The sequence below is a fragment of the Stenella coeruleoalba genome (genome assembly GCF_951394435.1).
Source record: "Stenella coeruleoalba genome assembly, contig: scaffold_193, whole genome shotgun sequence".
Classification (NCBI taxonomy): Eukaryota; Metazoa; Chordata; class Mammalia; order Artiodactyla; family Delphinidae; genus Stenella; species Stenella coeruleoalba.
Genome location: NW_027646145.1, coordinates 561,167 through 584,543, shown reverse-complemented (window position 1 = coordinate 584,543; position 23,377 = coordinate 561,167). Strand labels below are relative to the sequence as shown.

At 44.2% G+C, this 23,377-nt stretch overlaps 2 long non-coding RNA genes across 2 annotated transcripts in view; both read left to right on the top strand.

The window, feature by feature from the left end:
• LOC307181306 overlaps positions 1-11,655 on the top strand; it is a 30,407-nt gene extending 18,752 nt beyond the window's left edge. Inside the window, exon 3 of the long non-coding RNA XR_013826387.1 lies at positions 11,485-11,655. This is a non-coding gene — a long non-coding RNA (uncharacterized lncRNA). The remainder of the gene's footprint in view (positions 1-11,484) is intronic.
• A 7,621-nt stretch (positions 11,656-19,276) lies between these two features.
• The window catches only part of LOC307181305, a 478,254-nt gene continuing 474,153 nt past the window's right edge, over positions 19,277-23,377 (top strand). Inside the window, exons 1-3 of the long non-coding RNA XR_013826386.1 lie at positions 19,277-19,465; positions 20,960-21,041; positions 22,539-22,624. This is a non-coding gene — a long non-coding RNA (uncharacterized lncRNA). The remainder of the gene's footprint in view (positions 19,466-20,959; positions 21,042-22,538; positions 22,625-23,377) is intronic.

Genomic DNA, 23,377 nt, shown 5'->3' with positions numbered 1-23,377 from the left:
ACCATGCATTATGACTTCAAAGGGTCTTCATTTGCTCACCGAACCTCTCCAATCCTATCACTGCGGCGTTTACGCCCCTGTACACATGCTTGATTCTCTTTCGGAGACATAGCAATCCATAGGTTTTAAGATACTTACTAGTCAGGTACATTCTTAGGCGTTTAATATGGGGTGTTGAGTCCATTTCGTTGAGCAAGGAGTAGCTCTTGTCTATTCCATATTTGGCTTAAGGAACTTTATCTGTGCTCATTTCAATCTCTGGTTTTATGCAGCACCCCAACTCACCTTTACCCTTAAGCAAGCATAAGTTGGTTTTCTAAATTTGAGACCCTGTTCTGTTTTGGAATTCAGTTCCTGTGTAGCCAAGTTTACATTCCGTGTATTAGTGATATCTTATGATGTTTCTTTTTCTGTGTGACTTATTTCAGTTAGAATCATCATACCTGAATCCACTCATTATGCTGCTACGGGTCTGATGACATAGATTTCATTGCTGAGTGATACTGCATTGTACGTAAGTACCACAAGTTCTTTATCCATTTTTCACTTTCTGTGATATTGAACATGTACGGTAAACGAGGTTCGTGCAAACAGAGGCGTCCCAAACTTTGGGGTGGATGTGTCTTTTTGATTTTAATTTCCCTAAGCTATAGGACCATAAGTGGAAGTGCCCTAGGCTCTGTTGCTTTGTTTTTTAGATGTTTCAGGAAACACCATACACTTGTCCTGAGTGTCTGTTGGCAATTTACATCCCGCCCATCAGCATAACAAGGCTCCCAGTTCTCCATGGCCTGTCCTGCCTTTCTGGATTTTACACTTTTTTCAGATGGCCCTTTTGACCGGGGGGAAGTGAGACTTCATTGTAGTGCAGATTTCCTTTGCAAGCTTGCTTGGTTGGCCAAAAAGGGCGTATGCGTTTTTTCCTGAATATATTCAGGAAAAAATGCATACGCCCTTTTTGGCCAAGTGCATCATTGTGGACGTTCTGCCTCTTTTCCTATGCTTTCAATGCAATTCCAGTCTACCTCCTGAAATCGGTTTCCTGCAATTCTGCCCCACTTTCAAGTCCTCTTGGCAGCCTTATTTCAGTATATTTTTGGACGATCGCTGTCATTTATAACTCTGCAGGTTTGTGCATTACAGTGCCCCTGAGCTCCTTTCTACAACTCGCTTTCTTGTGACCTGGCCGCAACACCGCAGGATGGCTTCAGGCCCTAATCTGGTTCCGGCACGGCACGCTGAGCCTTTGGTTATTTCCTCTTCCTGGTGGGAAATGAGAGTTAAATTTGCCCGTCCAGACACCTCCAGCTAGTCTCTCATTGGTTCTCGCTATTCCTGTTCATCTTCTGCAGAAATTGCAAACTCGGCCAAACAGGAGGTTAAAGGGACTGACTCTCCAAGTCGGGAGAGTGTTAGTAAAGCGTCTGGAATGTTGCACCCGAGTACCAGGGGAGGAAAACTGAGACATATTTGAACACGTCTCACGTTCACATGGTTGATCATACTCTGGGTTCCACATGCATGTTTTAGCTGAAGGAAGAATACCTTAAACCTGGAGAGTTGAGAACCGTGTAATGGGTACCATGCAATATGACTTCAAACGGTCTTCATTTGCTCACCGAACCTCTCCAATCCTATCACTGCTGCGTTTATGCCCCTGTACACACGCTTGATTCTCTTTTGGAGACATAGCAATCCATAGGTTTTAAGATACTTACTAGTCAGGTACATTCTTAGGCGTTTAATATGGGGTGTTGAGTCCTTTTTCTTGAGCAAGGAGTAGCTCTTGTCTATTCCATATTTGGCTTAAGGAACTTTATCTGTGCTCATTTCAATCTCTGGTTTTATGCAGCACCCCAACTCACCTTTACCCTTAAGCAAGCATAAGTTGGTTTTCTAAATTTGAGACCCTGTTCTGTTCTGGAATTCAGTTCCTGTGTAGCCAAGTTTACATTCCGTGTATTACTGATATCTTATGATGTTTCTTTTTCTGTGTGACTTATTTCAGTTAGAATCATCATACCTGAATCCACTCATTGTGCTGCTAAGGGCCTGATGACATAGATTTCATTGCTGAGTGATATTGCTTTGTAAGTAAATACCACAACTTCTTTATCCATCTGTCACTTTCTGCGATGTTGAACTTGTACTGTAAACGAGGTTCTTGTAAACAGAGGCGTCCCAAACTTTGGGGTGGCTGTGTCTTTTTGATTTTAATTTCCCTAAGCTATAGGACCATAAGTGGAAGTGCCCTAGGCTCTGTTGCTTTGTTTCTTAGGTGTTTCAGGAAACACCATACACTTGTCCCAAGTGTCTGTTGGCAATTTACATCCCGCCCATCAGCATAACAGGCTCCCAGTTCTCCATGGCCTGTCCTGCCTTTCTGGATTTTACACTTTTTTCAGATGGCCCTTTTGACCGGGGGGAAGTGAGACTTCATTGTAGTGCAGATTTCCTTTGCAAGCTTGCTTGGTTGGCCAAAAAGGGCGTATGCGTTTTTTCCTGAATATATTCAGGAAAAAACGCATACGCCCTTTTTGGCCAAGTGCATCATTGTGGACGTTCTGCCTCTTTTCCTATGCTTTCAATGCAATTCCAGTCTACCTCCTGAAATCGGTTTCCTGCAATTCTGCCCCGCTTTCAAGTCCTCTTGGCAGCCTTACTTCAGTATATTTTTGGACGATAGCCGTCATTTATAACTCTGCAGGTTTGTGAATTACAGTGCCCCTGAGCTCCTTTCTTCAACTCGCTTTCTTGTGACCTGGCCGCAACACCGCAGGATGGCTTCAGGCCCTAATCTGGTTCTGGCACGGCACGCTGTGCCTTTGGTTATTTCCTCTTCCTGGTGGGAAATGAGAGTTAAATTTGCCCATCCAGACACCTCCAGCTAGTCTCTCATTGGTTCTCCCTATTCCTGTTCATCTTCCGCAGAAATTGCAAACTGGGCCAAACAGGAGGTTAAAGGCGCTGACTCTCCAAGTGGGGAGAGTGTTAGTAAAGCATCTGGAATGTTGCACCCGAGTACCAGGGGAGGAAAACTGAGACATATTTGAACACGTCTCACGTTCACATGGTTGATCATACTCTGGGTTCCACATGCATGTTTTAGCTGAAGGAAGAATACCTTAAACCTGGAGAGTTGAGAACCGTGTAATGGGTACCATGCAATATGACTTCAAACGGTCTTCATTTGCTCACCGAACCTCTCCAATCCTATCACTGCTGCGTTTATGCCCCTGTACACACGCTTGATTCTCTTTTGGAGACATAGCAATCCATAGGTTTTAAGATACTTACTAGTCAGGTACATTCTTAGGCGTTTAATATGGGGTGTTGAGTCCTTTTTCTTGAGCAAGGAGTAGCTCTTGTCTATTCCATATTTGACTTAAGGAACTTTATCTGTGCTCATTTCAATCTCTGGTTTTATGCAGCACCCCAGCTCACCTTTCCCCTTAAGCAAGCATAAGTTGGTTTTCTAAATTTGAGACCCTGTTCTGTTCTGTAATTCAGTTCCTGTGTAGCCAAGTTTACATTCCGTGTATTAGTGATATCTTATGATGTTTCTTTTTCTGTGTGACTTATTTCAGTTAGAATCATCGTACCTGAATCCACTCATTGTGCTGCTAAGGGCCTGATGACATAGATTTCATTGCTGAGTGATATTGCAAAGTACTTAAGTACCACAAGTTCTTTGTCCATTTTTCACTTTCTGTGATGTTGAACTTGTATGGTAAACGAGGTTCTTGAAAACAGAGGCGTCCCAAACTTTGGGGTGGCTGTGTTTTTTTGATTTTAATTTCCCTAAGCTATAGGACCATAAGTGGAAGTGCCCTAGGCTCTGTTGGTTTGTTTTTTAGATGTTTCAGGAAACACCATACACTTCTCCCGAGTGTCTGTTGGCAATTTACATCCCGCCCAAGAGCATAACAAGGCTCCCAGTTCTCCATGGCCTGTCCTGCCTTTCTGGATTTTACACTTTTTTCAGATGGCCCTTTTGACCGGGGAGAAGTGAGACTTCATTGTAGTGCAGATTTCCTTTTCAAGCTTGCTTGGTTGGCCAAAAAGAGCGGATGCGTTTTTTCCTGAATATATTCAGGAAGAAACGCATACGCACTTTTTGGCCAAGTGCATCATTGTGACGTTCTGCCTCTTTTCCTATGCTTTCAATGCAATTCCAGTCTACCTCCTGAAATCGGTTCCCTGCAATTCTGCCCCGCTTTCAAGTCCTCTTGGCAGCCTTACTTCAGTATATTTTTGGACGATAGCCGTCATTTATAACTCTGCAGGTTTGTGAATTACAGTGCCCCTGAGCTCCTTTCTTCAATTCGCTTTCTTTTGAGCTGGCCGCAACACTGCAGGATGGCTTCAGGCCCTAATCTGGTTCCGGCACGGCACGCTGAGCCTTTGGTTATTTCCTCTTCCTGGTGGGAAATGAGAGTTAAATTTGCCCGTCCAGACACCTCCAGCTAGTCTCTCATGGGTTCTCCCTATTCCTGTTCATCTTCCACAGAAATTGCAAACTGGGCCAAACAGGAGGTTAAAGGCGCTGACTCTCCAAGTGGGGAGAGTGTTAGTAAAGCGTCTGGAATGTTGCACCCGAGTACCAGGGGAGGAAAACTGAGACATATTTGACCACGTCTCCCGTTCACATGATTGATCATACTCTGGGTTCCACATGCATGTTTTAGCTGAAGGAAGAATACCTTAAACCTGGAGAGTTGAGACCCGTGGTTGGGTACCATGCAATATGATTTCAAAGGGTCTTCATTGGCTCACCGAACCTCTCCAATCCTATCACTGCTGCGTTTATGTCCCTGTACACACGCTTGATTCTCTTTTGGAGACATAGTAATCCATAGGTTTTAAGATACTTACTAGTCAGGTACATTCTTAGGCGTTTAATATGGGGTGTTGAGTCCATTTCTTGAGCAAGGAGTAGCTCTTGTCTATTCCATATTTGGCTTAAGGAACTTTATCTGTGCTCATTTCAATCTCTGGTTTTATGCAGCTCCCCAACTCACCTTTCCCCTTAAGCAAGCATAAGTTGGTTTTCTAAATTTGAGACCCTGTTCTGTTCTGTAATTCAGTTCCTGTGTAGCCAAGTTTACATTCCGTGTATTAGTGATATCTTATGATATTTCTTTTTCTGTGTGACTTATTTCAGTTAGAAACATCGTACCTGTATCCACTCATTCTGCTGCTACAGGCCTGATGACATAGATTTCATTGCTGAGTGATACTGCATTGTACGTAAGTACCGCAAGTTCTTTATCCATTTTTCACTTTCTGTGATATTGAACTTGTACGGTAAACGAGGTTCTTGTAAACAGAGGCGTCCCAAACTTTGGGGTGGCTGTGTCTTTTTGATTTTAATTTCCCTAAGCTATAGGACCATAAGTGGAAGTGCCCTAGGCTCTGTTGCTTTGTTTTTTAGATGTTTCAGGAAACACCATACACTTGTCCCGAGTGTCTGTTGGCAATTTACATCCCGCCCATCAGCATAACAAGGCTCCCAGTTCTCCATGGCCTGTCCTGCCTTTCTGGATTTTACACTTTTTTCAGATGGCCCTTTTGACCGGGGGGAAGTGAGACTTCATTGTAGTGCAGATTTCCTTTGCAAGTTTGCTTGGTTGGCCAAAAAGGGCGTATGCGTTTTTTCCTGAATATATTCAGGAAAAAACGCATACGCCCTTTTTGGCCAAGTGCATCATTGTGGACGTTCTGTCTCTTTTCCTATGCTTTCAATGCAATTCCAGTCTACCTCCTGAAATCGGTTTCCTGCAATTCTGCCCCGCTTTCAAGTCCTCTTGGCAGCCTTACTTCAGTGTACTTTTGGACGATAGCTGTCATTTATAACTCTGCAGGTTTGTGAATTACAGTGCCCCTGAGCTCCTTTCTTCAACTCGCTTTCTTGTGACCTGGCCGCAACACCGCAGGATGGCTTCAGGCCCTAATCTGGTTCCGGCACGGCACGCTGATCCTTTGGTTAATTCCTCTTCCTGGTGGGAAATGAGAGTTAAATTTGCCCGTCCAGACACCTCCAGCTAGTCTCTCATTGGTTCTCGCTATTCCTGTTCATCTTCCACAGAAATTGCAAACTGGGCCAAACAGGAGGTTAAAGGTACTGACTCTCTAAGTCGGGAGAGTGTTAGTAAAGCGTCTGGAGTGTTGCACCCGAGTACCAGGGTACGAAAACTGAGACATATTTGAACACGTCTCCCGATCACATGGTTGATCATACTCTCGGTTCCACATGCATGTTTTAGCTGAAGGAAGAATACCTTAAACTTGGGTAGTTGAAACCCGTGGAATGGGTACCATGCAATATGACTTCAAAGGGTCTTCATTTGCTCACCGAACCTCTCCAATCCTATCACTGCTGCGTTTATGCCCCTGTACACATGCTTGATTCTCTTTCGGAGACATAGCAATCCATAGGTTTTAAGATACTTACTAGTCAGGTACATTCTTAGGCGTTTAATATGGGGTGTTGAGTCCATTTCGTTGAGCAAGGAGTAGCTCTTGTCTATTCCATATTTGGCTTAAGGAACTTTATCTGTGCTCATTTCAATCTCTGGTTTTATGCAGCACCCCAACTCACCTTTCCCCTTAAGCAAGCATAAGTTGGTTTTCTAAATTTGAGACCCTGTTCTGTTTTGGAATTCAGTTCCTGTGTAGCCAAGTTTACATTCCGTGTATTAGTGATATCTTATGATGTTTCTTTTTCTGTGTGACTTATTTCAGTTAGAATCATCGTACCTGAATCCACTCATTATGCTGCTACGGGTCTGATGACATAGATTTCATTGCTGAGTGATACTGCATTGTACGTAAGTACCACAAGTTCTTTATCCATTTTTCACTTTCTGTGATATTGAACATGTACGGTAAACGAGGTTCTTGCAAACAGAGGCGTCCCAAACTTTGGGGTGGATGTGTCATTTTGATTTTAATTTCCCTAAGCTATAGGACCATAAGTGGAAGTGCCCTAGGCTCTGTTGCTTTGTTTTTTAGATGTTTCAGGAAACACCATACACTTGTCCCGAGTGTCTGTTGGCAATTTACATCCCGCCCATCAGCATAACAAGGCTCCCAGTTCTCCATGGCCTGTCCTGCCTTTCTGGGTTTTACACTTTTTTCAGATGGCCCTTTTGACCGTGGGGAAGTGAGACTTCATTGTAGTGCAGATTTCCTTTGCAAGTTTGCTTGGTTGGCCAAAAAGGGCGTATGCGTTTTTTCCTGAATATATTCAGGAAAAAACGCATACGCCCTTTTTGGCCAAGTGCATCATTGTGGACGTTCTGTCTCTTTTCCTATGCTTTCAATGCAATTCCAGTCTACCTCCTGAAATCGGTTTCCTGCAATTCTGCCCCGCTTTCAAGTCCTCTTGGCAGCCTTACTTCAGTGTACTTTTGGACGATAACTGTCATTTATAACTCTGCAGGTTTGTGAATTACAGTGCCCCTGAACTCCTTTCTTCAACTCGCTTTCTTGTGACCTGGCCGCAACCCCGCAGGATGGTTTCAGGCCCTAATCTGGTTCCGGCACTGCACGCTGAGCCTTAGGTTAATTCCTCTTCCTGGTGGGAAATGAGAGTTAAATTTGCCCGTCCAGACACCTCCAGCTAGTCTCTCATTGGTTCTCGCTATTCCTCTTCATCTTCCGCAGAAATTGCAAACTGGGCTGAAGAGCAGGTTAAAGGGACTGACTCTCCAAGTCGGGAGAGTTTTAGTAAAGCGTCTGGAATGTTGCACCCGAGTACCAGGGGAGGAAAACTGAGACATATTTGAACACGTCTCCCGTTCACATGGTTGATCATACTCTGGGTTCCACATGCATGTTTTAGCTGAAGGAAGAATACCTTAAACCTGGAGAGTTGAGAACCGTGTAATGGGTACCATGCAATATGACTTCAAGCGGTCTTCATTTGCTCACCGAACCTCTCCAATCCTATCACTGCTGCGTTTATGCCCCTGTACAGACGCTTGATTCTCTTTCGGAGACATAGCAATCCATAGGTTTTAAGATACTTACTAGTCAGGTACATTCTTAGGCGTTTAATATGGGGTGTTGAGTCCTTTTTGTTGAGCAAGGAGTAGCTCTTGTCTTTTCCATATTTGACTTAAGGAACTTTATCTGTGCTCATTTCAATCTCTGGTTTTATGCAGCACCCCAGCTCACCTTTCCCCTTAAGCAAGCATAAGTTGGTTTTCTACATTTGAGACCCTGTTCTGTTTTGGAATTCATTTCCTGTGTAGCCAAGTTTACATTCCGTGTATAGGTGATATCTTATGATGTTTCTTTTTCTGTGTGACTTATTTCAGTTAGAATCATCATACCTGAATCCACTCATTGTGCTGCTAAGGTCCTGATGACATAGATTTCATTGCTGAGTGATATTGCTTTGTAAGTAAATACCACAACTTCTTTATCCATTTTTCACTTTCTGTGATACTGAACTTGTACGGTAAACGAGGTCCTTGTAAACAGAGGCGTCCCAAACTTTGGGGTGGCTGTTTCTTTTTGATTTTAATTTCCCTAAGCTATAGGACCATAAGTGGAAGTTCCCTAGGCTCTGTTGCTTTGTTTTTTAGATGTTTCAGGAAACACCATACACTTGTCCCGAGTGTCTGTTGGCAATTTACATCCCGCCCATCAGCATAACAAGGCTCCCAGTTCTCCATGGCCTGTCCTGCCTTTCTGGATTTTACACTTTTTTCAGATGCCCCTTTTGACCGGCGGGAAGTGAGACTTCATTGTAGTGTAGATTTCCTTTGCAAGTTTGCTTGGTTGTCCAAAAAGTGCGTATGCGTTTTTTCCTGAATATATTCAGGAAAAAGCGCATACGCCCTTTTTGGCCAAGTGCATCATTGTGGACGTTCTGCCTCTTTTCCTATGCTTTCAATGCAATTCCAGTCTACCTCCTGAAATCGGTTCCCTGCAATTCTGCCCCGATTTCAAGTCCTCTTGGCAGCCTTACTTCAGTATATTTTTGGACGATAGCTGTCATTTATAACTCTGCAGGTTTGTGAATTACAGTGCCCCTGAGCTCCTTTCTTCAACTCGCTTTCTTTTGAGCTGGCCGCAACACCGCAGGATGGCTTCAGGCCCTAATCTGGTTCCGGCACGGCACGCTGAGCCTTTGGTTATTTCCTCTTCCTGGTGGGAAATGAGAGTTAAATTTGCCCGTCGAGACACCTCCAGCTAGTCTCTCATTGGTTCTCCCTATTCCTGTTCATCTTCCGCAGAAATTGCAAACTGGGCCAAACAGGAGGTTAAAGGTGCTGACTCTCCAAGTGGGGAGAGTGTTAGTAAAGCATCTGGAATGTTGCACCCGAGTACCAGGGGAGGAAAACTGAGACATATTTGAACACGTCTCCCGATCACATGGTTGATCATACTCTCGGTTCCACATGCATGTTTTAGCTGAAGGAAGAATACCTTAAACCTGGGTAGTTGAAACCCGTGGAATGGGAACCATGCAATATGATTTCAAAGGGTCTTGATTTGCTCACCAAACCTCTCCAATCCTATCACTGCTGTGTTTATATCCCTGTACACACGCTTGATTCTCTTTTGGAGACATAGCAATCCATAGGTTTTAAGATACTTACTGGTCAGGTACATTCTTAGGCGTTTAATATGGGGTGTTGAGTCCATTTCGTTGAGCAAGGAGTAGCTCTTGTCTATTCCATATTTGGCTTAAGGAACTTTATCTGTGCTCATTTCAATCTCTGGTTTTATGCAGCACCCCAACTCACCTTTCCCCTTAAGCAAGCATAAGTTGGTTTTCTAAATTTGAGACCCCGTTCTGTTCTGTAATTCAGTTCCTGTGTAGCCAAGTTTACATTCCGTGTATTACTGATATCTTATGATGTTTCTTTTTCTGTGTGACTTATTTCAGTTAGAATCATCATACCTGAACCCACTCATTGTGCTGCTAAGTGCCTGATGACATAGATTTCATTGCTGAGTGATATTGTTTGGTTAGTAAATACCACAACTTCTTTATCCATTTTTCACTTTCTGCGATGTTGAACTTGTACTGTAAACGAGGTTCTTGTAAACAGAGGCGTCCCAAACTTTGGGGTGTCTGTGTCTTTTTGATTTTAATTTCCCTAAGCTATAGGACCATAAGTGGAAGTGCCCTAGGCTCTGTTGCTTTGTTTTTTTGGATGTTTCAGGAAACACCATACACTTCTCCCGAGTGTCTGTTGGCAATTTACATCCCGCCCATCAGCATAACAAGGCTCCCAGTTCTCCATGGCCTGTCCTGCCTTTCTGGATTTTACACTTTTTTCAGATGGCCCTTTTGACCGGGGGGAAGTGAGACTTCATTGTAGTGCAGATTTCCTTTGCAAGCTTGCTTGGTTGGCCAAAAAGGGCGTATGCGTTTTTTCCTGAATATATTCAGGAAAAAACGCATACGCCCTTTTTGGCCAAGTGCATCATTGTGGACGTTCTGCCTCTTTTCCTATGCTTTCAATGCAATTCCAGTCTACCTCCTGAAATCGGTTTCCTGCAATTCTGCCCCGCTTTCAAGTCCTCTTGGCAGCCTTACTTCAGTATATTTTTGGACGATAGCTGTCATTTATAACTCTGCAGGTTTGTGAATTACAGTGCCCCTGAGCTCCTTTCTTCAACTCGCTTTCTTGTGACCTGGCCGCAACACCGCAGGATGGCTTCAGGCCCAATCTGGTTCCGGCACGGCACGCTGAGCCTTTGGTTATTTCCTCTTCCTGGTGGGAAATGAGAGTTAAATTTGCCCGTCCAGACACCTCCAGTTAGTCTCTCATTTGTTCTCCCTATTCCTGTTCATCTTCCGCAGAAATTGCAAACTGGGCCAAACAGGAGGTTAAAGGCGCTGACTCTCCAAGTGGGGAGAGTGTTAGTAAAACGTCTGGAATGTTGCACCCGAGTACCAGGGGCGGAAAACTGAGACATACTTGAACACATCTCCCGTTCACATGGTTGATCATACTCTGGGATCCACATGCATGTTTTAGCTGAAGGAAGAATACCTTAAACCTGGAGAGTTGAGACCCGTGTAATGGGTAACATGCAATATGACTTCAAAGGGTCTGCATTTGCTCACCGAACCTCACCAATCCTATCACTGCTGCGTTTATGCCGCTGTACACACGCTTGATTCTCTTTCGGAGACATATAAATCCATAGGTTTTAAGATTCTTACTAGTCAGGTATATTCTTAGGCGTTTAATATGGGGTGTTGAGTCCACTTCGTTGAGCAAGGAGTAGCTCTTGTCTGTTACATATTAGGCTTAAGGAACTTTATCTGTGCTGATTTCAATCTCTGGTTTTATGCAGCACCCCAACTCACCTTTACCCTTAAGCAAGCATAAGTTGGTCTTCTAAATTTGAGACCCTGTTCTGTTTTGTAATTCAGTTCCTCTGTAGCCAAGTTTACATTCCGTGTATTAGTGATATCTTATGATGTTTCTTTTTCTGTGTGACTTATTTCAGTTAGAATCATCATACCTGAATCCACTCATTATGCTGCTACGGGCCTGATGACATAGATGTCATTGCTGAGTGATACTGCATTGTACGTAAGTACCACAACTTCTTTTCCATTTTTCGCTTTCTGTGATATTGAACTTGTACCGTAAACGAGGTTCTTGTAAACAGAGGCGTCCCAAACTTTGGGGTGGCTGTGTCTTTTTGATTTTAATTTCCCTAAGCTATAGGACCATAAGTGGAAGTGCCCTAGGCTCTGTTGCTTTGTTTTTTAGATGTTTCAGGAAACACCATACACTTCTCCAGAGTGGCTGTTGGCAATTTACATCCCGCCCATCAGCATAACAAGGCTCCCAGTTCTCCATGGCCTGTCCTGCCTTTCTGGATTTTACACTTTTTTCAGATGGCCCTTTTGACCGGGGGGCAGAGAGACTTCATTGTAGTGCAGATTTCCTTTGCAAGCTTGCTTGGTTGGCCAAAAAGGGCGTATGCGTTTTTTTCCTGAATATATTCAGGAAAAAACGCATACGCCCTTTTTGGCCAAGTGCATCATTGTGGACGTTCTGCCTCTTTTCCTATGCTTTACATGCAATTCCAGTCTACCTCCTGAAATCGGTTGCCTGCTATTCTGCCCCGCTTTCAAGTCCTCTTGGCAGCCTTACTTCAATGTATTTTTGGACGATAGCTGTCATTTATAACTCTGCAGGTTTGTGAATGACAGTGCCCCTGAGCTCCTTTCTTCAACCCGCTTTCTTGTGAGCTGGCCGCAACACCGCAGGATTGCTTCAGGCCCTAGTGTGGTTCCGGCACGGCAAGTTGAGCCTTTGGTTAATTCCTCTTCCTGGTGGGAAATGAGAGTTAAATTTGCCCATCCAGACACCTCCAGCTAGTCTCTCATTGGTCCTCACTATTCCTGTTCATCTTCCGCAGAAATTGCAAACTGGGCCAAACAGGAGGTTAAAGGCACTGACTCTCCAAGACGGGAGAGTGTTAGCAAAGCGTCTGGAATGTTGCACCCGAGTACCAGGGAACAAAAACTGAGACATATTTGACACGTCTCCCGATCACACGGTTGATCATACTCTGGGTTCCACATGCATGTTTTAGCTGAAGGAAGAATCCCTTAAACCTGGAGAGTTGAGATCCGTGGAATGGGTACCATGCAATACGACTTCAAAGGGTCTTCATTTGCTCACCGAACCTCTCCAATCCTATCACTGCTGCGTTTATGCCCCTGTACACACGCTTGATTCTCTTTCGGAGACATAGCAATCCATAGGTTTTAAGATACTTACTACTCAGGTACATGCTTAGGCGTTTAATATGGGGTGTTGAGTCCATTTCGTTGAGCAAGGAGTAGCTCTTGTCTATTCCATATTTGGCTTAAGGAACTTTATCTGTGCTCATTTCAATCTCTGGTTTTATGCAGCACCCCAACTCACCTTTCCCCTTAAGCAAGCATAAGTTGGTTTTCTACATTTGAGACCCTGTTCTGTTTTGTAATCCAGTTCCTGTGTAGCCAAGTTTACATTCTGTGTACTAGTGTTATCTTATGATGTTTCTTTTTCTGTGTGACTTATTTCAGTTAGAATCATCATACCTGAATCCACTCATTATGCTGCTGCGGGCCTCATGACATAGATTTCATTACTGAGGTATATTGCATTGTACGTAAGTACCACAACTACTTTATCCATTTTTCACTTTCTGCGATATTGAACTTGTACTGTAAACGAGGTTCTTGTAAACAGAGCCGTCCCAAACTTTGGGGTGGCTGTGTCTTTTTGATTTTAATTTCCCTAAGCTATAGGACCATAAGTGGAAGTGCCCTAGGCTCTGTTGCTTTGTTTTTTAGATGTTTCAGGAAACACCATACACTTCTCCCCAGTGGCTGTTGGCAATTTACATACCGCCCATCAGCATAACAAGGCTCCCAGTTCTCCATGGCCTGTCCTGCCTTTCTGGATTTTACACTTTTTTCAGATGGCCCTTTTGACCGGGGGGAAGTGAGACTTCATTGTAGTGCAGATTTCCTTTGCAAGCTTGCTTGGTTGGCCAAAAAGGGCGTATGCGTTTTTTCCTGAATATATTCAGGAAAAAACGCATACGGCCTTTTTGGCCAAGTGCATCATTGTGGACATTCTGCCTCTTTTCCTATGCTTTAAATGCAATTCCAGTCTACCTCCTGAAATCGGTTTCCTGCAATTCTGCCCCGCTTTCAAGTCCCCTTGGCAGCCTTACTTCAGTATATTTTTGGACGATAGCTGTCATTTATAACTCTGCAGGTTTGTGAATTACAGTACCCCTGAGCTCCTTTCTTCAACTCGCTTTCTTGTGAGCTGGCCGCAGCAGCGCAGGATTGCTTCAGGCCCTAATCTGGTACTGGCACGGCACGCTGAGCCTTTGGTTAATTCCTCTTCCCGGTGGGAAATGAGAGTTCAATTTGCCCGTCCAGACACCTCCAGCTAGTCTCTCATTGGTTCTCCCTATTCCTGTTCATCTTCCGCAGAAATTGCCAACTGGGCCACCAGGAGGTTAAAGGCACTGACTCTCCAAGTGGGGAGAGTGTTAGTAAAGCGTCTGGAATGTTGCACCCGAGTACCAGGGGACGAAAACTGAGACATATTTGAACACATCTCCCGATCACACGGTTGATCATACTCTGGGTTCCACATGCATGTTTTAGCTGAAGGAAGAATCCCTTAAACCTGGAGAGTAGAGACCCGTGGAATGGGTACCATGCAATATGACTTCAAAGGGTCTTCATTTGCTCACCGAACCTCTCCAATCCTATCACTGCTGCGTTTATGCCCCTGTACACACGCTTGATTCTCTTTCGGAGACATAGCAATCCATAGGTTTTCAGATACTTACTAGTCAGATACATTCTTAGGCGTTTAATATGGGGTGTTGAGTCCATTTCGTTGAGCAAGGAGTAGCTCTTGACTATTCCATATTTGGCTTAAGGAACTTTATCTGTGCTCATTTCAATCTCTGGTTTTATGCAGCACCCCAACTCACCTTTCCCCTTAAGCAAGCATAAGTTGGTTTTCTACATTTGAGACCCTGTTCTGTTTTGTAATCCAGTTCCTGTGTAGCCAAGTTTACATTCCGTGTACTAGTGTTATCTTATGATGTTTCTTTTTCTGTGTGACTTATTTCAGTTAGAATCATCATACCTGAATCCACTCATTATGCTGCTACGGGCCTGATGACATAGATTTCATTGCTGAGTGATATTGCATTGTACGTAAGTACCACAACTTCTTTATCCATTTTTCACTTTCTGCGATATTGACCTTGTACCGTAAACGAGGTTCTTGTAAACAGAGCCGTCCCAAACTTTGGGGTGGCTGTGTCTTTTTGATTTTAATTTCCCAAGGCTATAGGACCATAAGTGGAAGTGCCCTAGGCTCTGTTGCTTTGTTTTTTAGATGTTTCAGGAAACACCATACACTTCTCCCGAGTGGCTGTTGGCAGTTTACATCCCGCCCGTCAGCATAACAAGGCTCCCAGTTCTCCATGGCCTGTCCTGCCTTTCTGGATTTTACACTTTTTTCAGATGGCCCTTTTGACCGGGGGGCAGAGAGACGTCATTGTAGTGCAGATTTCCTTTGCAAGCTTGCTTGGTTGGCCAAAAAGGGCGTATGCGTTTTTTCCTGAATATATTCAGGAAAAAACGCATACGCCCTTTTTGGCCAAGTGCATCATTGTGGACGTTCTGCCTCTTTTCCTATGCTTTCAATGCAATTCCAGTCTACCTCCTGAAATCGGTTTCCTGCAATTCTGCCCCGCTTTCAAGTCCTCTTGGCAGCCTTACTTCAGTATATTTTTGGACGATAGCTGTCATTTATAACTCTGCAGGTTTGTGAATTACAGTGCCCCTGAGCTCCTTTCTTCAACTCGCTTTCTTGTGACCTGGCCGCAACACCGCAGGATGGCTTCAGGCCCAATCTGGTTCCGGCACGGCACGCTGAGCCTTTGGTTATTTCCTCTTCCTGGTGGGAAATGAGAGTTAAATTTGCCCGTCCAGACACCTCCAGTTAGTCTCTCATTTGTTCTCCCTATTCCTGTTCATCTTCCGCAGAAATTGCAAACTGGGCCAAACAGGAGGTTAAAGGCGCTGACTCTCCAAGTGGGGAGAGTGTTAGTAAAACGTCTGGAATGTTGCACCCGAGTACCAGGGGCGGAAAACTGAGACATACTTGAACACATCTCCCGTTCACATGGTTGATCATACTCTGGGATCCACATGCATGTTTTAGCTGAAGGAAGAATACCTTAAACCTGGAGAGTTGAGACCCGTGTAATGGGTAACATGCAATATGACTTCAAAGGGTCTGCATTTGCTCACCGAACCTCACCAATCCTATCACTGCTGCGTTTATGCCGCTGTACACACGCTTGATTCTCTTTCGGAGACATATAAATCCATAGGTTTTAAGATTCTTACTAGTCAGGTATATTCTTAGGCGTTTAATATGGGGTGTTGAGTCCACTTCGTTGAGCAAGGAGTAGCTCTTGTCTGTTACATATTAGGCTTAAGGAACTTTATCTGTGCTGATTTCAATCTCTGGTTTTATGCAGCACCCCAACTCACCTTTACCCTTAAGCAAGCATAAGTTGGTCTTCTAAATTTGAGACCCTGTTCTGTTTTGTAATTCAGTTCCTCTGTAGCCAAGTTTACATTCCGTGTATTAGTGATATCTTATGATGTTTCTTTTTCTGTGTGACTTATTTCAGTTAGAATCATCATACCTGAATCCACTCATTATGCTGCTACGGGCCTGATGACATAGATGTCATTGCTGAGTGATACTGCATTGTACGTAAGTACCACAACTTCTTTTCCATTTTTCGCTTTCTGTGATATTGAACTTGTACCGTAAACGAGGTTCTTGTAAACAGAGGCGTCCCAAACTTTGGGGTGGCTGTGTCTTTTTGATTTTAATTTCCCTAAGCTATAGGACCATAAGTGGAAGTGCCCTAGGCTCTGTTGCTTTGTTTTTTAGATGTTTCAGGAAACACCATACACTTCTCCAGAGTGGCTGTTGGCAATTTACATCCCGCCCATCAGCATAACAAGGCTCCCAGTTCTCCATGGCCTGTCCTGCCTTTCTGGATTTTACACTTTTTTCAGATGGCCCTTTTGACCGGGGGGCAGAGAGACTTCATTGTAGTGCAGATTTCCTTTGCAAGCTTGCTTGGTTGGCCAAAAAGGGCGTATGCGTTTTTTTCCTGAATATATTCAGGAAAAAACGCATACGCCCTTTTTGGCCAAGTGCATCATTGTGGACGTTCTGCCTCTTTTCCTATGCTTTACATGCAATTCCAGTCTACCTCCTGAAATCGGTTGCCTGCTATTCTGCCCCGCTTTCAAGTCCTCTTGGCAGCCTTACTTCAATGTATTTTTGGACGATAGCTGTCATTTATAACTCTGCAGGTTTGTGAATGACAGTGCCCCTGAGCTCCTTTCTTCAACCCGCTTTCTTGTGAGCTGGCCGCAACACCGCAGGATTGCTTCAGGCCCTAGTGTGGTTCCGGCACGGCAAGTTGAGCCTTTGGTTAATTCCTCTTCCTGGTGGGAAATGAGAGTTAAATTTGCCCATCCAGACACCTCCAGCTAGTCTCTCATTGGTCCTCACTATTCCTGTTCATCTTCCGCAGAAATTGCAAACTGGGCCAAACAGGAGGTTAAAGGCACTGACTCTCCAAGACGGGAGAGTGTTAGCAAAGCGTCTGGAATGTTGCACCCGAGTACCAGGGAACAAAAACTGAGACATATTTGACACGTCTCCCGATCACACGGTTGATCATACTCTGGGTTCCACATGCATGTTTTAGCTGAAGGAAGAATCCCTTAAACCTGGAGAGTTGAGATCCGTGGAATGGGTACCATGCAATACGACTTCAAAGGGTCTTCATTTGCTCACCGAACCTCTCCAATCCTATCACTGCTGCGTTTATGCCCCTGTACACACGCTTGATTCTCTTTCGGAGACATAGCAATCCATAGGTTTTAAGATACTTACTACTCAGGTACATGCTTAGGCGTTTAATATGGGGTGTTGAGTCCATTTCGTTGAGCAAGGAGTAGCTCTTGTCTATTCCATATTTGGCTTAAGGAACTTTATCTGTGCTCATTTCAATCTCTGGTTTTATGCAGCACCCCAACTCACCTTTCCCCTTAAGCAAGCATAAGTTGGTTTTCTACATTTGAGACCCTGTTCTGTTTTGTAATCCAGTTCCTGTGTAGCCAAGTTTACATTCTGTGTACTAGTGTTATCTTATGATGTTTCTTTTTCTGTGTGACTTATTTCAGTTAGAATCATCATACCTGAATCCACTCATTATGCTGCTGCGGGCCTCATGACATAGATTTCATTACTGAGGTATATTGCATTGTACGTAAGTACCACAACTACTTTATCCATTTTTCACTTTCTGCGATATTGAACTTGTACTGTAAACGAGGTTCTTGTAAACAGAGCCGTCCCAAACTTTGGGGTGGCTGTGTCTTTTTGATTTTAATTTCCCTAAGCTATAGGACCATAAGTGGAAGTGCCCTAGGCTCTGTTGCTTTGTTTTTTAGATGTTTCAGGAAACACCATACACTTCTCCCCAGTGGCTGTTGGCAATTTACATACCGCCCATCAGCATAACAAGGCTCCCAGTTCTCCATGGCCTGTCCTGCCTTTCTGGATTTTACACTTTTTTCAGATGGCCCTTTTGACCGGGGGGAAGTGAGACTTCATTGTAGTGCAGATTTCCTTTGCAAGCTTGCTTGGTTGGCCAAAAAGGGCGTATGCGTTTTTTCCTGAATATATTCAGGAAAAAACGCATACGGCCTTTTTGGCCAAGTGCATCATTGTGGACATTCTGCCTCTTTTCCTATGCTTTAAATGCAATTCCAGTCTACCTCCTGAAATCGGTTTCCTGCAATTCTGCCCCGCTTTCAAGTCCCCTTGGCAGCCTTACTTCAGTATATTTTTGGACGATAGCTGTCATTTATAACTCTGCAGGTTTGTGAATTACAGTACCCCTGAGCTCCTTTCTTCAACTCGCTTTCTTGTGAGCTGGCCGCAGCAGCGCAGGATTGCTTCAGGCCCTAATCTGGTACTGGCACGGCACGCTGAGCCTTTGGTTAATTCCTCTTCCCGGTGGGAAATGAGAGTTCAATTTGCCCGTCCAGACACCTCCAGCTAGTCTCTCATTGGTTCTCCCTATTCCTGTTCATCTTCCGCAGAAATTGCCAACTGGGCCACCAGGAGGTTAAAGGCACTGACTCTCCAAGTGGGGAGAGTGTTAGTAAAGCGTCTGGAATGTTGCACCCGAGTACCAGGGGACGAAAACTGAGACATATTTGAACACATCTCCCGATCACACGGTTGATCATACTCTGGGTTCCACATGCATGTTTTAGCTGAAGGAAGAATCCCTTAAACCTGGAGAGTAGAGACCCGTGGAATGGGTACCATGCAATATGACTTCAAAGGGTCTTCATTTGCTCACCGAACCTCTCCAATCCTATCACTGCTGCGTTTATGCCCCTGTACACACGCTTGATTCTCTTTCGGAGACATAGCAATCCATAGGTTTTCAGATACTTACTAGTCAGATACATTCTTAGGCGTTTAATATGGGGTGTTGAGTCCATTTCGTTGAGCAAGGAGTAGCTCTTGACTATTCCATATTTGGCTTAAGGAACTTTATCTGTGCTCATTTCAATCTCTGGTTTTATGCAGCACCCCAACTCACCTTTCCCCTTAAGCAAGCATAAGTTGGTTTTCTACATTTGAGACCCTGTTCTGTTTTGTAATCCAGTTCCTGTGTAGCCAAGTTTACATTCCGTGTACTAGTGTTATCTTATGATGTTTCTTTTTCTGTGTGACTTATTTCAGTTAGAATCATCATACCTGAATCCACTCATTATGCTGCTACGGGCCTGATGACATAGATTTCATTGCTGAGTGATATTGCATTGTACGTAAGTACCACAACTTCTTTATCCATTTTTCACTTTCTGCGATATTGACCTTGTACCGTAAACGAGGTTCTTGTAAACAGAGCCGTCCCAAACTTTGGGGTGGCTGTGTCTTTTTGATTTTAATTTCCCAAGGCTATAGGACCATAAGTGGAAGTGCCCTAGGCTCTGTTGCTTTGTTTTTTAGATGTTTCAGGAAACACCATACACTTCTCCCGAGTGGCTGTTGGCAGTTTACATCCCGCCCGTCAGCATAACAAGGCTCCCAGTTCTCCATGGCCTGTCCTGCCTTTCTGGATTTTACACTTTTTTCAGATGGCCCTTTTGACCGGGGGGCAGAGAGACGTCATTGTAGTGCAGATTTCCTTTGCAAGCTTGCTTGGTTGGCCAAAAAGGGCGTATGCGTTTTTTCCTGAATATATTCAGGAAAAAACGCATACGCCCTTTTTGGCCAAGTGCATCATTGTGGACGTTCTGCCTCTTTTCCTATGCTTTACATGCAATTCCAGTCTACCTCCTGAAATCGGTTTCCTGCAATTCTGCCCCACTTTCAAGTCCTCTTGTCAGCCTTACTTCAATATATTTTTGGACGATAGCTGTCATTTATAACTCTGCAGGTTTGTGAATTACAGTGCCCCTGAGCTCCTTTCTTCAACCCGCTTTCTTGTGAGCTGGCCTCAACACTGCAGGATTGCTTCAGGCCCTAGTGTGGTTCCGGCACGGCACGCTGAGCCTTTGGTTAATTCCTCTTCCTGGTGGGAAATGAGAGTTAAATTTGCCCCTCCAGACACCTCCACCTAGTCTCTCATTGGTTCTCCCTATTCCTGTTCATTTTCCGCAGAAATTGCAAACTGGGCCAAACAGGAGGTTAAAGGCACTGACTCTCCAAGTGGGGAGAGTGTTAGTAAAGCGTCTGGAATGTTGCACCCGAGTACCAGGGGACGAAAACTGAGACACATTTGAACACGTTTCCCGATCACACGGTGGATCATACTCTGGGTTCCACATGCATGTTTTAGCTGAAGGAAGAATCCCTTAAACCTGGAGAGTTGAGACCCATGGAATGGTTACCATGCAATATAACTTCAAAGGGTCTGCATTTGCTCACCGAACCTCACCAATCCTATCACTGCTGCGTTTATGCCGCTGTACACACGCTTGATTCTCTTTCGGAGACATATAAATCCATAGGTTTTAAGATTCTTACTAGTCAGTTATATTCTTAGGCGTTTAATATGGGGTGTTGAGTCCACTTCGTTGAGCAAGGAGTAGCTCTTGTCTGTTACATATTAGGCTTAAGGAACTTTATCTGTGCTCATTTCAATCTCTGGTTTTATGCAGCACCCCAACTCACCTTTCCCCTTAAGCAAGCATAAGTTGGTTTTCTAAATTTGAGACCCTGTTCTGTTTTGTAATTCAGTTCCTCTGTAGCCAAGTTTACATTCCGTGTATTAGTGATATCTTATGATGTTTCTTTTTCTGTGTGACTTATTTCAGTTAGAATCATCATACCTGAATCCACTCATTATGCTGCTACGGGCCTGATGACATAGATGTCATTGCTGAGTGATATTGCATTGTACGTAAGTACCACAACTTCTTTTCCATTTTTCGCTTTCTGTGATATTGAACTTGTACCGTAAACGAGGTTCTTGTAAACAGAGGCGTCCCAAACTTTGGGGTGGCTGTGTCTTTTTGATTTTAATTTCCCTAAGCTATAGGACCATAAGTGGAAGTGCCCTAGGCTCTGTTGCTTTGTTTTTTAGATGTTTCAGGAAACACCATACACTTCTCCAGAGTGGCTGTTGGCAATTTACATCCCGCCCATCAGCATAACAAGGCTCCCAGTTCTCCATGGCCTGTCCTGCCTTTCTGGATTTTACACTTTTTTCAGATGGCCCTTCTGACCGGGGGGCAGAGAGACTTCATTGTAGTGCAGATTTCCTTTGCAAGCTTGCTTGGTTGGCCAAAAAGGGCGTATGCATTTTTTCCTGAATATATTCAGGAAAAAACGCATACGCCCTTTTTGGCCAAGTGCATCATTGTGGACGTTCTGCCTCTTTTCCTATGCTTTACATGCAATTCCAGTCTACCTCCTGAAATCGGTTTCCTGCAATTCTGCCCCGATTTCAAGTCCTCTTGGCAGCCTTACTTCAGTATATTTTTGGACGATAGCTGTCATTTATAACTCTGCAGGTTTGTGAATTACAGTGCCCCTGAGCTCCTTTCTTCAACTCGCTTTCTTGTGAGCTGGCCGCAACACAACAGGATTGCTTCAGGGCCCAGTGTGGTTCTGGCACGGCATGCTAAGCCTTTGGTTAATTCCTCTTCTTGGTGGGAAATGAGAGTTCAATTTGCCCGTCCAGACACCTCCAGCTAGTCTCTCATTGGTTCTCCCTATTCCTGTTCATCTTCCGCAGAAATTGCAAACTGGGCCAAACAGGAGGTTAAAGGCTCTGACTCTCCAAGTGGGGAGAGTGTTAGTAAAGCGTCTGGAATGTTGTACCCGAGTACCAGGGGACGAAAACTGAGACATATTGGAACACGTTTCCCGATCACACGGTGGATCATACTCTGGGTTCCACATGCATGTTTTAGCTGAAGGAAGAATCCCTTAAACCTGGAGAGTTGAGATCCGTGGAATGGGTACCATGCAATACGACTTCAAAGGGTCTTCATTTGCTCACCGAACCTCTCCAATCCTATCACTGCTGCGTTTATGCCCCTGTACACACGCTTGATTCTCTTTCGGAGACATAGCAATCCATAGGTTTTAAGATACTTACTACTCAGGTACATGCTTAGGCGTTTAATATGGGGTGTTGAGTCCATTTCGTTGAGCAAGGAGTAGCTCTTGTCTATTCCATATTTGGCTTAAGGAACTTTATCTGTGCTCATTTCAATCTCTGGTTTTATGCAGCACCCCAACTCACCTTTCCCCTTAAGCAAGCATAAGTTGGTTTTCTACATTTGAGACCCTGTTCTGTTTTGTAATCCAGTTCCTGTGTAGCCAAGTTTACATTCCGTGTACTAGTGTTATCTTATGATGTTTCTTTTTCTGTGTGACTTATTTCAGTTAGAATCATCATACCTGAATCCACTCATTATGCTGCTACGGGCCTGATGACATAGATTTCATTGCTGAGTGATATTGCATTGTACGTAAGTACCACAACTTCTTTATCCATTTTTCACTTTCTGCGATATTGACCTTGTACCGTAAACGAGGTTCTTGTAAACAGAGCCGTCCCAAACTTTGGGGTGGCTGTGTCTTTTTGATTTTAATTTCCCAAGGCTATAGGACCATAAGTGGAAGTGCCCTAGGCTCTGTTGCTTTGTTTTTTAGATGTTTCAGGAAACACCATACACTTCTCCCGAGTGGCTGTTGGCAGTTTACATCCTGCCCATCAGCATAACAAGGCTCCCAGTTCTCCATGGCCTGTCCTGCCTTTCTGGATTTTACACTTTTTTCAGATGGCCCTTTTGACCGGGGGGCAGAGAGACGTCATTGTAGTGCAGATTTCCTTTGCAAACTTGCTTGGTTGGCCAAAAAGGGCGTATGCGTTTTTTCCTGAATATATTCAGGAAAAAACGCATACGCCCTTTTTGGCCAAGTGCATCATTGTGGACGTTCTGCCTCTTTTCCTATGCTTTACATGCAATTCCAGTCTACCTCCTGAAATCGGTTTCCTGCAATTCTACCCCACTTTCAAGTCCTCTTGTCAGCCTTACTTCAATATATTTTTGGACGATAGCTGTCATTTATAACTCTGCAGGTTTGTGAATTACAGTGCCCCAGGGCTCCTTTCTTCAACCCGCTTTCTTGTGAGCTGGCCTCAACACTGCAGGATTGCTTCAGGCCCTAGTGTGGTTCCGGCACGGCACGCTGAGCCTTTGGTTAATTCCTCTTCCTGG